General features: G+C 45.9%; 1 long non-coding RNA gene across 1 annotated transcript; it reads right to left on the bottom strand.

Moving 5' to 3' along the window:
- Nucleotides 1-522: 522 nt before the first annotated feature.
- Nucleotides 523-7,606, bottom strand: LOC108533314 (uncharacterized). Its single transcript, XR_001886698.1, has 3 exons — nt 7,513-7,606; nt 5,100-5,199; nt 523-574 (listed from the first exon to the last, which is right to left on the bottom strand). It is a non-coding gene; the product is annotated as an uncharacterized LOC108533314 (long non-coding RNA).
- Between the last annotated feature and the right edge of the window lie 5,208 nt (nt 7,607-12,814).

Genomic DNA, 12,814 nt, shown 5'->3' on the forward strand with positions numbered 1-12,814 from the left:
TGGGTAAGCGTGAACTGCTGAGCCTGAGCTGGGTGGGTAAGCGTCAACTGCTGTGCCTGGGCTGGGTGGGTAAGCGTGAACTGCTGAGCCTGGGCTGGGTGGGTAAGCGTGAACTGCTGAGCCTGGCTGGGTGGGTAAGCGTGAACTGCTGAGCCTGGGCTGGGTGGGTAAGCGTGAACTGCTGAGCCTGGGCTGGGTGGGTAAGCGTGAACCGCTGAGCCTGGGGTGGTGGGAAGGACCTGGATTCCCTGTGGTTGTTCTGTCTAGATGAGAAACATGCACAGCAAAGAGACTGCGGCCAATAATCTTATGACCTTTTTTCTGATAATAAATTTCTAATTACTGTTCTCACTAATTCCAAGCTAAGGGCCATTCTCAATTGGTGTAGGATTGAGCATATACATAATCATATAACCGAGACTTCAGCAGTAAAAGCTGAGACACATGTGCAGGCTAGAGGGAGCCTTGTGTGCTGGAGGAGTGTGGGCCACCAGGAAAGCAGGTTCTCTCTGCCTCTACTCACTGTGCGTTCCATTGCCAAGGTTCCTGAAGTTCTAATCCTTTCTTTCCCCATCTGTAAAATGAGGATAATAATCACTATGTCAGATGGCTGCAGTAAAGTTTAATGCAACTATGCATGTAAGGCATTGATAATGTGCCCAATGTCGTCTAAATTTTCAGGAAATAAACAGCAACAATTATGACACATGCAAGCCATGAACCCAAGTCGGTCATCTGCACTGAACAAACCCTTTCATCGAGTATCATTGACTTCTGGCTTCAGGTGCAACATATACACTCTTTACCAAAAGGTGAAGAGTTCTGGCCACGCTCAGTGGCTCACGGCTGTAATCCCAGCCCTTTGGGAGGCTGAAGTGGGAGGATCGCTTGAGCCCAGCAGTTCAAGAACAGCCTGGGCAACATAGTGAGACCCTGTCTCTATTATAACTAAATACATACATACATACGTAAGTTTTTTTTAAAAAGGTGAATTCTGAACTACATAATTTCCTGTTACCCTTTGGATCTCTTCATCTACCTCAGAAATGCTGTGTGTGTTTGCAACACATTATCATAGAAACAGGCATCATAACCTTTTAAGTGTAGGGCTTTCCAGGGTGGCAGGGGTGTTACTAGAGAGCAGATTAATTGCTGTCATCTCAGTGGGCAGGAGCTTGAAATGCTGTGTGCATGTGCTGCCATCTTGTGGTATCTTGGGGGAACATGTGTCCGATTACTCTGGAGTCGCTAGCTGACTGGGTGACTTCTAACCTTTTTGAGCAGGATTGCAGGATTACATGTTACATGTTACATACATACACATGGTACATAGGCACCCATAAATCCACCCCAAAAATGGTGTTCCGGACAATGGGTTATTTCACCCATGAAATTATTTACAGGTTGCTCTAAGTGTAGGAGAAGGGAGGACAAGGCACATCCGTGTCTAAGGAGGAAACATATGCCCCTTTGCAGGCCCAGGAGGCTGTCCTGTGGAGGGAGGCCCTGTTTCCTAAGTGCTTCTGAGGGAAGCAGATCTGGGAAACTGAAGGCCTTAGAGATTCAGCTCAAGATGTACCCAACTCTAGACTGAACTCCTCAGTTCTGTTGGTATGCCAGCACTGCTCGCCCCCAGCCCTTCAACACACACCTTAACTCATTCTCTGGAAAGCTACACACATTCCAAGTAAGAGCATGCAGTGCCAGTCCCCAGGCTGCTCTGGACATTCACGCACTGAAGGGCATTGGGGTTGTGTCCAGTTTGGAGCTACTCTGCATCAATCGGCTATAAACACTTGTGCACAGGCTTTCGTGTGAACTAAGTTCTCATTTCTGTTGGCTAATTCCGAGAACAGTAAGTACTAGGTCATATGGTAGTTGCATGTTTAGCCCTTTTTTTTTTTCCACCCAGGCTGGAGTGCAGTGGCGCTATCACTGCCCTTCCCTCAGGTACTTGATTCCGGGAACTGACTCTCAACCTGCCTTTGCCTACCTCTCAGTCTCAGAGGAACCCCTTCGTTGAGTCTTTTCCTCCTTCTAGCTCCTGCGTTTCTCTCACCCCATCTCACCTCCGCCTGTCCATCATGAGCCTATTCTATTCCCTGTCCTAAGTTTGCACAAGAAAAAAACCTGAGGCTCAGATTGGGTAACACGGCCACAGGTTGACAGCCCAGATGTGATAAGCAGGAACAGAGAGAGCAGAGTCCCCAGGCCTTGGGGACTTCAACAAGGAAAGGTGAGGTGCTGAGGCCTGGGGCTCTGAACCTGAGGAGTATAGGACACTGGGAGGACAGCAGGTGGAGTCATGGCTAAGGGAGCTGAGAACATTCCTGTATCCTTGATTCTAGCACTAGGATCAACCCCAGGAAGACACACGTGGGCCCTGTCAATGGAAAACTTTGTGCTGGTGGGGTGTCCTAGAAGGGAGCAGGACAATGGGGTGGAGGGTCTCTCAGTCCCTGGCGCTGTGTGACAGGCATTGGGTGATGGTCAGGAAAGAGGTTACTTTCTATCATTTTGATTTCTTATTCAGATTTTGCACGAATTGAACAGTCAGTTTCTAAGAGGTTCTATTTCAGGAAACAGCAACCTCCTTCCCTGGGCTGTCCCCTGTACCTGCCCCTCAGGATGCCATTTTCTTTCCTTTCCTTTTCTTTTTCTTTTTTTTTGAAACAGAGTTTCACTCTTGTTGCCCAGGCTGGAGTGCGATGGCGTGATCTCAGATCACTGCAACCTCTGCCTCCCAGGTTCAAGCCATTCTCCTGCCTCAGCCTCCAAGTATGTTGCCTAGAATGAAAGAATGACCTTGAGAGAAGTACAAAAATCATACAAAAAGAAGAATTGAAAAGAAAAGGCAAAGCAAGGTTTATGGAGTACATTCACCACCGAGTACGCTCACGGAGTATGTTGCATGAGAATCGCTTGAACCAGAGAGGCAGAGGTTGCAGTGAACTGAGTTTGTGCCACTGCACTACAGCCTGGGTGAAATAGCAAGACTCTGTCTCAAAAACAAATTGTGGCCAGGCGCGGTGGCTCACACCTGTAATCCCAGCACTTTGGGAGGCTGAGGTGGGCGGATCACGAGGTCAGGAGTTCAAGACCAGCATGACCAATATGGTGAAACCCTGTCTCTACTAAAAAATACAAAAATTAGCCGGACGTGGTGGCACGTGTCTATAATCCCAGCTACTTAGGAGGCTGAGGCAGGAGAATCACTTGAACCTGGGAGGTGGAGGTTGCAGTGAGCCAAGATCACACTATTGCACTCCAGCCTGGGCAACAGAGTGAGACTCTGATTCAAAAAAAAAAAAAAAAATTGAAATGAGTAGCGTATGCATGCATGTGGTACCAGCTACTTGGGAGGTTGAGGTGGGAGGATCACTTGGTCTGGAAGGTCAAGGCTGCAGTGAATTGTGATAGCACCACAGCACTCCAGCCTGGGTGATGGAGAGAAAAACTTTAAAGAAATACAATAGTCAACATGAAAGAACATATAAACACATATATGTTATGCAGAAAAAGAACTAATTCCAGAACTCATCCCAGTGTAGCCATTGCTCAGCTCCAGAAACGAATTTCTATGATTACTTTTGCAGAATTCTCTGTACCCACCTTGGCAACCACTATTCAGAATTTTATGTTTTTCAATCAATTGCCCTTCTTTGTAGTCTGCCTCAATTCTTTGTATTTGCATAGATTACATGGACTAGTTTTGCAAGCTTTTTATGCCCTACTGTTCTTCTGTATCTCCACACCTTGTTTGTGACTTTCCTGCATGTTAGAGCATGAAACCTGTGCAGTATTCCACTGTAATGACTGTAGTGCATATCATTTTTCCATTCTTCTGTTAATGTACATTTGGATTGTTTTCAGTTTTGCTGCCTTGATCAATATTTACCTGTCTTCAGGACACGTGTGCAAAGTGCTGTGTAGTAGTGGAATTGCAGGGCCAGAGTTGCATGTTCAACTTTATTGGATAAGGCCAAACTGTTTTCCAAAGTGGTCACACTGATTTAGACATTTGCCCCCCACCCCCATCCCAGTGAAAACAGGTTCCTCCTATTCTACTTCTTTGCAAATACTTTGGATTCTTGCATTAATATTAACGCTTCACTTTTTACTCAGTGACAGGTAACTGTAAAGTTATTCATAGGAATACATCTCTCATTCCTCCTCCTTCAAAATGACTATCTTTCATGATACTATTACCAGCGGTGAATCCATATGGGTCTGCAGCAACTCAATTCTTGCCTCCTTGATGGAAGGAATTCATCTGAGTGGCAGAAGGTGGAGTGAGCAACCAAGGCAAGTTTTAGAGCAGGAGTGAAAGTTTATTAAAAAGTTTTAGAGGGGGAATGAAAGGAAGTAAAGTACACTTGGAAAAGGGCCAAGCAGGAAACTTGAGAGATTGCCCTTTGACTTGGGGTTTTTTACATTGGCATGATTCTGGAGGGTTGTGTCTCTCTTTCCCTTATTCTTCCCTTGGGGTGGGCTGTCCCCATGCAGAGTGGCCTACCAGCACTTGGGAGGGTCTGCATGCACAGCGTGTTTACTGAAGTTGTATGCATGCTCACTTGAAGTGTTTTTCACTTACCAGTGGAATGTTCCTAGAGGAAGGTCATGCCGGTTTAACTCTGCCATTTTGCCTCTTAGTGGGCATGCTTGAGCTCATTCACCAAGTCCTAAAATCTTATCAGGAAGCTGCTAAAGCTGCTAATCACCAGCTTCAGGTGTTTTGTATCTAGTGGGAGACTGCCGTTCCCTTGTGCCAGCTGTGACCAATTAGTATTTTAGCGAGACAGTTTAACAACCACCTAACCATCACCAGATGATTGTCTGACAGTCCTGGTGGTGGGGGCCTCTCCTTCCCTGCTCATGTCTGTCTAACTACCTACTCTAACATTTCCCCCCTCAAGATTCTAGATCCAATTCTGGAAAAAATGGATGAAGGTCAGTCTTCTGTAGCTGCTTCCTGCTGACAGAGGGGTGGTGGTGTCTGTTCTGTGGGTTTTGGCCTCTTGCTAGCTGTCAGAGCAGGGTGGCTCCATAGGTTAATGAAAACGGTATCCAGCCAGATCTAACAGAGACAGGGAATTCACCTCTGTTGTGTCCCACTGTTGGGCAGTCTACTGGTCTCCTGTAGAAGGGTGACTCTTGATCATTGAGAGGATGATGTCCCTCACTGAGGATCATCTGGAGCTTGGCAGCCCAAAAGTGAGAGGAGACAAATCAGGTGATTAGATTTAGAAGACATGGACAAAAATGAGCAAAAGTAGGAGAGTAACAAGTGGACCTAAAAAGAGAAAAACCCAGAGAACCATTTGCATGTTGCTTCCTAATCTAATAAGCCCTGAGAGGCTTGTTCCCATCAATTAGAGGCTCAATTTAGGAGTTGTCTGATGTTGTCTTGTACTTTTGCCAATCCATTTACCCCAAAGCAACATTGGTTATCTAAGGCTAAGCAAATTCCTCCCTGTGCTGCCATTAACATATCTAGTCCTTGGAGATTTCGGAGGACTATAGCTCCTAAAGAGTCAATTTGTTCTTACACTAACATTGTTAAAATTTTAGTCATGGCCTCAATGTTGGCTATTTCATTTGAGAGTTGGCTATAGATCAAGGAGACCTTTGTGACTCCAGCAATTCTGGTTTCCATACAGGGTATAATGCCATGTTCCACAAGAAGCGGAATTAATTGGATAGCCCTCTTCACCTTGGGCAAGATAGGATGCCTGTAGATTGGTGCTGGAAGACAGAGATTGCCAGGGACCATGAAGATGTCTGGGGATACATAGCCTATGGTACAAGTTTCCTTCCAGTTAGTGGGGAGGCATTGGTGAACTGATTGGCCACAAATATAGATGGCTCCTTGGGTTTTAAGACAAGTAGGGATGTCCAAATGAAATAAGTGGGTGAGGACAGCTTCAAAAAGTCCTGAGGCTGCCATCATGCCCAGGTAGCTCATTGCTATTGTCATACCTGGTAAGACTTGGGCGCATGGGGTTGCTAGCTGATTCCAATAAGTGCCCAGAATTAGAATATTGATCCAGATTTTTATATTACCCATGCCTCTTATTTCATCTGAGCTGTAGTCAGAGATCACTGGTTGGTTCACAGAAATAAGCAGGATCGCTGGGCGCGGTGGCTCAAGCCTGTAATCCCAGCACTTTGGGAGGCCGAGATGGGCGGATCACGAGGTCAGGAGATCGAGACCATCCTGGCTAACACGGTGAAACCCCGTCTCTACTAGAAATACAAAAAACTAGCCGGGGGCGGGGGTGGCGGGCGCCTGTAGTCCCAGCTACTCCGGAGGCTGAGGCAGGAGAATGGCGTAAACCCGGGAGGCGGAGCTTGCAGTGAGCTGAGATCCGGCCACTGCACTCCAGCCTGGGGGACAGAGCAAGACTCTGTCTCAAAAAAAAGAAAAGAAATAAGCAGGATCAGTCTAAATTGCAGGAAAAAAACCTCAAAAACAATGGATGAGACTAGAATCTAATAACAGGTATACCATAGTCATAGTTTTTTTGTTTTGTTTTGTTTTGAGATGGAGTTTCACTCTTGTTGCCCAGGCTGGAGTACAAGGCATGATCTCAGTTCACTGGAACCTCTGCCTCCCGGGTTCAAGTGATTCTCCTGTCTTAGCCTCCCAAGTAGCTGGGATTACAGGCACATGCCACTATGCCTGGCTAATTTTTTGCATTTTTAGTAGAGACGGGTTTTCTCCATGTTGGTCAGGCTAGTCTCCAACTCCCGACCTCAGGTGATCTGCCCGCCTTAGCCTCCCAAAGTGCTGGAATAACAGACATGAGCCACTGTACCCAGCCTCATAGTTCTTTTTTTTTTTTTTTTTTTTTTTTTTTTTTTTTTTTTTTTTTTTGAGACGGAGTCTCGCTCTGTCGCCCAGGCTGGAGTACAGTGGCGCGATCTCAGCTCACTGCAAGCTCCGCCTCCCGGGTTTACGCCATTCTCCTGCCTCAGCCTCCCGAGTAACTGGGACTACAGGCGCCCGCCACATCACCCGGCTGGGTTTTTTTGTATTTTTTTAGTAGAGACGGGGTTTCACCGTGTTAGCCAGGATGGTCTCGCTCTCCTGACCTCATGATCTGCCCATCTCGGCCTCCCAAAGTGCTGGGATTACAGGCTTGAGCCACCGCGCCCGGCCCTCATAGTTCTTAAAACATACTTTTTCTCTCTCCAGTCCTCATTTTTATTAAAAACAGACCATGATAGGACTGATTTGTTTGCAAAATAAACTTTAGTCTTATTATACTTGGCCTGATTATTTGCATAAAGCACAGCAAGAATAATTATTTGCCATATAGGCTCCTTTTTATATTGGCTTTGATGGAACATGGTTCCATGAGAAATCTCAGATAAGACTTTAAAGCCTTGAGCCCAGCCATGGTTTTCTGCCAACCATATCTGAATGAGTTGAGTAAATTTCTCTCCTCTTGAGGTCTTAATATAACTTGGGGATCCTGGGCCTGCTAGGAACTGATATTCTTTCCTTACCACAGGTCAGGAACCCTGTACAGGAACTGTAGAGACTAGTTATGAGGCCAGTTTTCTCAAGGGGATTTTATTGTCTCTATAAGTCAACTTTGATTCCTTAAAGGAGTCTGTATCTCAAAGCAAGAGAATGAGGGGTGGGATGTAGTGATGTCACAAGAGTCCCATTATGACCCCTACCCCATCATTGGAGCAAGGACTGGCTAAGCCTGAGCAAGGGTGGGGGAAATAAATAAGGCACTGTTGCTAGGGCCTGAGCCCAGCAGAGAAAGGCTGTGTGCAGAGGGAGGGCCTCGGGTCCTGCTGCTCCTCCTGGACTCCTTCATCCCAATCCCTTCACATCCTCCTCTAACAAGGACACCCACATCCCTCCCCGGCTAACTTGGATCCTGCTCAACGCAACACCTGCCTTTCCTGAGTCCCCGGGTTCCTGCAGGCCTCAGGGCCCCACAGTTATATCTGCTGTTCCTGCAGGTCAGTGGCCAGGGTTGGGGTGGGTGGGGGTGCAGAGGAAACCTCTTGAAAGGGGCAGGGCACAGATGAGGCCTCCACCAATCTTGCTGGATGAGAACTTCCCACCATCCTGGAATCCTTCCTGGGTCTCCAGTTGACCACCCTCCTGCTTCCACCTTTTTCCTTGTTTTGCTCCTGCTGTTGGATTTCTGTAAAAATCCGCCTGCCTCCAGCCTCCCCTGATGATCAGTTCCTTTCTGGGGTCATCAGGTTGCTTCAGATTGGGGTAACCATGGTAGGGATGGTGACTTGAGATTCCTGGGCCATAATGCAGGTGAGAAATGCACCCTAAGAGTGAAAAGGAACAGTGTCACTGCTGAAGACGGGACTTAGGCAACACATGTCCCTTAAATCCAGTCCATGAGGGTACCACAAATACCACATTTTTTTCAAATTCTAGCAGAGAGGTTGTACTGGGTTGAGAGAGAGGCCTCAGAATCAAGACTTTGTCTCCTGCCACCGTTTACCCTGGTGAAGCTCCCAGGCCAAGCAGAAACTTCCAGGTCGAACATAAACAGCCTTCAGCCCTCAGAGAGGAGGTGGCACTAACACTCCAAGCGGGCGGCTGCTCTGTGGTCTTCTGCTGCCTGGAGAGGTTGCCTCCATCACTGGTGCCCACCTGAGGAATACTCAGGAAGTACTCTTCAAAGGTACACTCAGATGCCCACTCTGCAAAGCCATTTTGTTTCTTGAATGTACCTCTGAAATCATGTGTTAACAAAGCATTTGGAAATCCACCTGTCTTCTGTATGTGGCATATCTATAGACACTGAGGGTGAAAAACAAGGGCAAGACTCGATTCCTTTTCTTTCTTGCTTTCTTTGCTTTCTTTCTTTCTTTTTTTTTTTTTTTTTTTGAGACAGAGTTTTGCTCTTGTTGCCCAGGCTGGAGTGCAATGGTGCAATCTCGGCTCACTGCAACCTCCGCCTCCAGGGTTCAAGCGATTCTCCTCTTTCAGCCTCCCAAGTAGCTGGGATTACAGGCTCATGCCACCATGTCTGGCTAATTTTTATATTTTTAGTAGAGACGGGGTTTCATCATATTGGTCAGGCTGGTCTCAAACTTCTGACCTCAGGTGATTCACCTGCTTCAGCCTCCCAAAGTGCTGGAATTACTGGTGTGAGCCACTGAGCCTGGCCCGATTCCTTTTCTTACGGAGCTCACAGTTCACTAGATGAGACAGAAGGAAGCTGATTCTGAAAGGAAACAGGGTGTGGTAAAGATGGGGCAGAGGATTGAGCACAGAGGGGATCAAGAGAAGGGGGAGAAAGACCATTGTCATCGGTGCAGCTTTTCTGGGGAGCAATGTGTGAGCTGAGCTTTGTAAAGAAATGAGGTTTTAATGAGTGTGGGAGGAGAGCCCTCCTGAGATGTATGGAGAGACCAGTGCCCCTCCTCCCTGCCGCTCCCCCTCCTGCAGCTGTTCCCTTCTTCCCTCTGTCCCTGCTCAGCAGTCACAGCCAGTCACAGCAACTCTCCAAATCATGATGCTCAAAATGCCACATCTAAAAAGAACATCTGGGTAGGTGCCTCTGCTTCTTCTGACTTGGCCTCCCTTCCCTGCCCTCTTTGGGTCTCATGTAGTTCTTTCCCCTCACCCAACCTCCACACTCCGACAGCAGATGAAAACATTTGCTCTCTGAATCCCCGTCTGCTTGTGTGTGATTGTATCCTCTGTGAGTCAACAAGGTGAACATATTCCTCATTTGGTTGTGGGATTTTTTAAAAATGTCTCCAACAGGCTCTGCCCCTAAGAAAGTAAATTCATGCACCTACAAAGAGAAAGGAAAGGGACAGCCATCTACCTTTTGACTCCTGAGTTTCCATCTGCACCCTTCAACACTTACTAGGACTTATATGAAACTATGTGACAACTTTTTATTTCTATTAAACAAAATACAGCTTTCTTCCTTGTATCTGAAGAAGTTGGCAACCTCTACGCAGAATAGGAGACGCACAGTTCCAACAGTTATTGTATACATCACTGACCATGTTAATGACTACACAAAATCAATCACGGGTCCACCAAATATTCTGTTGAAGATTAAATTATAAAATTAAACTCCAGCAACGTGCATATACAGTTAATAAACCCAGGGAAAAGATCAAAATGGGACCTATATAAAAATTTTAAAACTTTTTATTTATTCTGTTTCTCATGCTTGCTGAGGCTGGAGTGCAGTGGTGTGATCTCTGCTCACTGCAGTCTCCACCTCTGGGGTTCTAGCAATTCTCCTGCCTCAGCCTCCTGTGTAGCTGGGACAAGTGCATGCCACCATTCCTGGTTAATTTTTGTATTTTTAGTAGAGACGGGGTTTCGCCATGTTGGCCAGGCTGGTCTTGACTCCTGGCCTTAAGTGATCTACCCACCTTGGCCTAACAAAGTGCTGGGATTACAGGAGAATGAGCCATCAGACCCAGCTTTTTTTTTTCCTTGAGACAAGGTCCCACTGTGTCATCCAGGCTGGAGTGCACTGGCTCAATCATGGCTCACTCTAGACTGGACGTTCTGGACTCAAGTGATCCTCCCACCATAGTCTCCAGACTAGCTGGTACTATTCACACTGTACACAAAAATTAATTCAAAATGCATCAAAAACTTAAATATAAGAACTAACTATAAAGGTTTTGAAGAAAACATAGATAAACGTAGATAAGTCTTTGTGACTTTGGATTAGGAAGCAATTTTTTTTTTTTTTTTTTTTAGATGGAGTTTTGCTCTTGTTGCCCAGGCTGGAGTGCAATGGCACCATCTTGGCTCACCACAAGCTCTGCCTTATGGGTTCAAGCAATTCTCCTGCCTCAGCCTCCCAAGTAGCTGGGATTATAGGCATGTGCCACCATGCCTGGCTAATTTTGTATTTTTAGTAGAGACGAGGTTTCTCCACGTTGGTCAGGCTGGTCTCCAATTCCCGACCTCAGGTGATGTGCCTGCCTTGGCCTCCCAAAGTGCTAGGATTACAGGCGTGAGCCACCGCGCCTGGCCACGATTTCTTAAATATGACACCAAAAGTAAAAGTGGCCGAGCATGGTGGGTCACACCTGTAATCCCAGCAATTTGGGAGGCCAAAGCGGGAGGATCCCAGGAGTTTGGACCAGTCTGGGCTACATAAGGGGACCCTGTGTCTACAAAACAAAATTTAAAAATTAGGTGTGGTGGCGTGTGCCTTCAGTCCCTGCTACTCCAGCTACTCTGGAGGCTGAGGAGGGAGCATCACTTAAGCTGAGGAGTTCTAGGCTGCAGTAAGCCGTGATTGCACCACTGCACTCCAGCCTGTGTGACAGAATGAGACCCTGTCTCAAAAAAAAAAAAAGAAAAGAAAAAGAAAAAAGAAAGAAAGAAAAAAAGTACAGGTGACAAAAACAAAATTGGACTTCACCAAAATTTTAAAATTTGACTTCAAAGAATACCACCCAGAAAGTAAAAAGACAAGCCATAGGATGGGAGAAAAACCTGGCAACTTGTTTATCTCATAAGGGACTTGTATCAATACACAGGGAACTCCTACAACTCAACAAAAGGAAAATAACCCGAGTGAAAAATTTGCATGGACATTTCTCCAAAGATAATATACAAATTGCCAATAATCACATGACATGATACTCAACACCATTAGTCATTAGGGAAAGGCAAATCAAACGCACAATGAGATGCCACCTTATACCCTTATGTGATAAAATCTACAGACAAGAACAAGTGTTGGCAAGGATGGAAGAAAAAACCCTCATCACTGGTGGTGGGAATGTGAAATGGTGCAGCCACTTTAGAAAACAGGTTGACAGCCAGGTGCGGTGTCTCATGCCTCGAATCCCAGCAATTGGGAGGCCAAGATGGGCGGATTGCCTGAGGTCAGGAGTTCGAGAGCAGCCTGGGCAACATGATGAAACCCTGTCTCTACAAAAACAAAACAAAACAAAACAAATAAAAAACAAACAAAAAATAGTTCTGCAGGCATGGTGGCGTGTTCCTGTAGTCTCAGCTACTTAGGGAGCTGAGACTGGAGGGTCACTTGAGTCCAGGAGGTCGATGCTGCAGTGAGTGGTGTTTGTGCCACTGCACTCCAGCCTGAGTGACAGAGTGAAACCCCCTCTCTGAAAAAAAAAAAAAAAAAAAAGAAGAGGGAAAACAGGTTGGCAATTCCTCTCAAAAATTAAACAGAGTTATACTCTGACCGAGAAATTATACTCCTACATGTATAAGCAGAAGTGAAAACATAAATCTACACAATCTTGTACAAAAATGCTCATAGCAGCTTTATTCATAATAAACAAAAGTGGAAACAGTTCAAAAGTCCATCAGCTGATGACTGGATAAATATCGTATATGCATACAAGGGAATATTTTTCAGTAAAAAAACTAAGTTCTGGGCCAGGTGAGGCATCTCATGCCTGTAATATGGATGCTTGAACCTGTGCATAGGTATTGTACAGGCTGAAGGAGGAGGATGGTTTCACCCCAAGAGTTCAAGACCAGACTGGACAACATAGCAAGACCCCTTTCTCTACATATATATATATAATATATATATAGAAAATGTTATATTAGATGGTGCCGATGATTGCACAATTCTGTGACTATACTAAGAACCAGTGTATATTCTCTTTTTTATTTTATTTTATTTTAGAGACAGGGTCTCACTCTGTCACCCAGGCTGGAGTGAAGTGGTGCAATTTCGGTTCACGGCAACTTCTATCTCCTAGGCTCAAGCGATTCTCCTGCCTCAGCTTCCCGAGTACCTGGGATTACAAGCACGCACCACTACACCTGGATATTTTTTGTATCTTTTTTTTT

Source organism: Rhinopithecus bieti, unplaced genomic scaffold (assembly GCF_001698545.2).
Source record: "Rhinopithecus bieti isolate Rb0 unplaced genomic scaffold, ASM169854v2 scaffold_65, whole genome shotgun sequence".
NCBI classification, from domain to species: domain Eukaryota; kingdom Metazoa; phylum Chordata; class Mammalia; order Primates; family Cercopithecidae; genus Rhinopithecus; species Rhinopithecus bieti.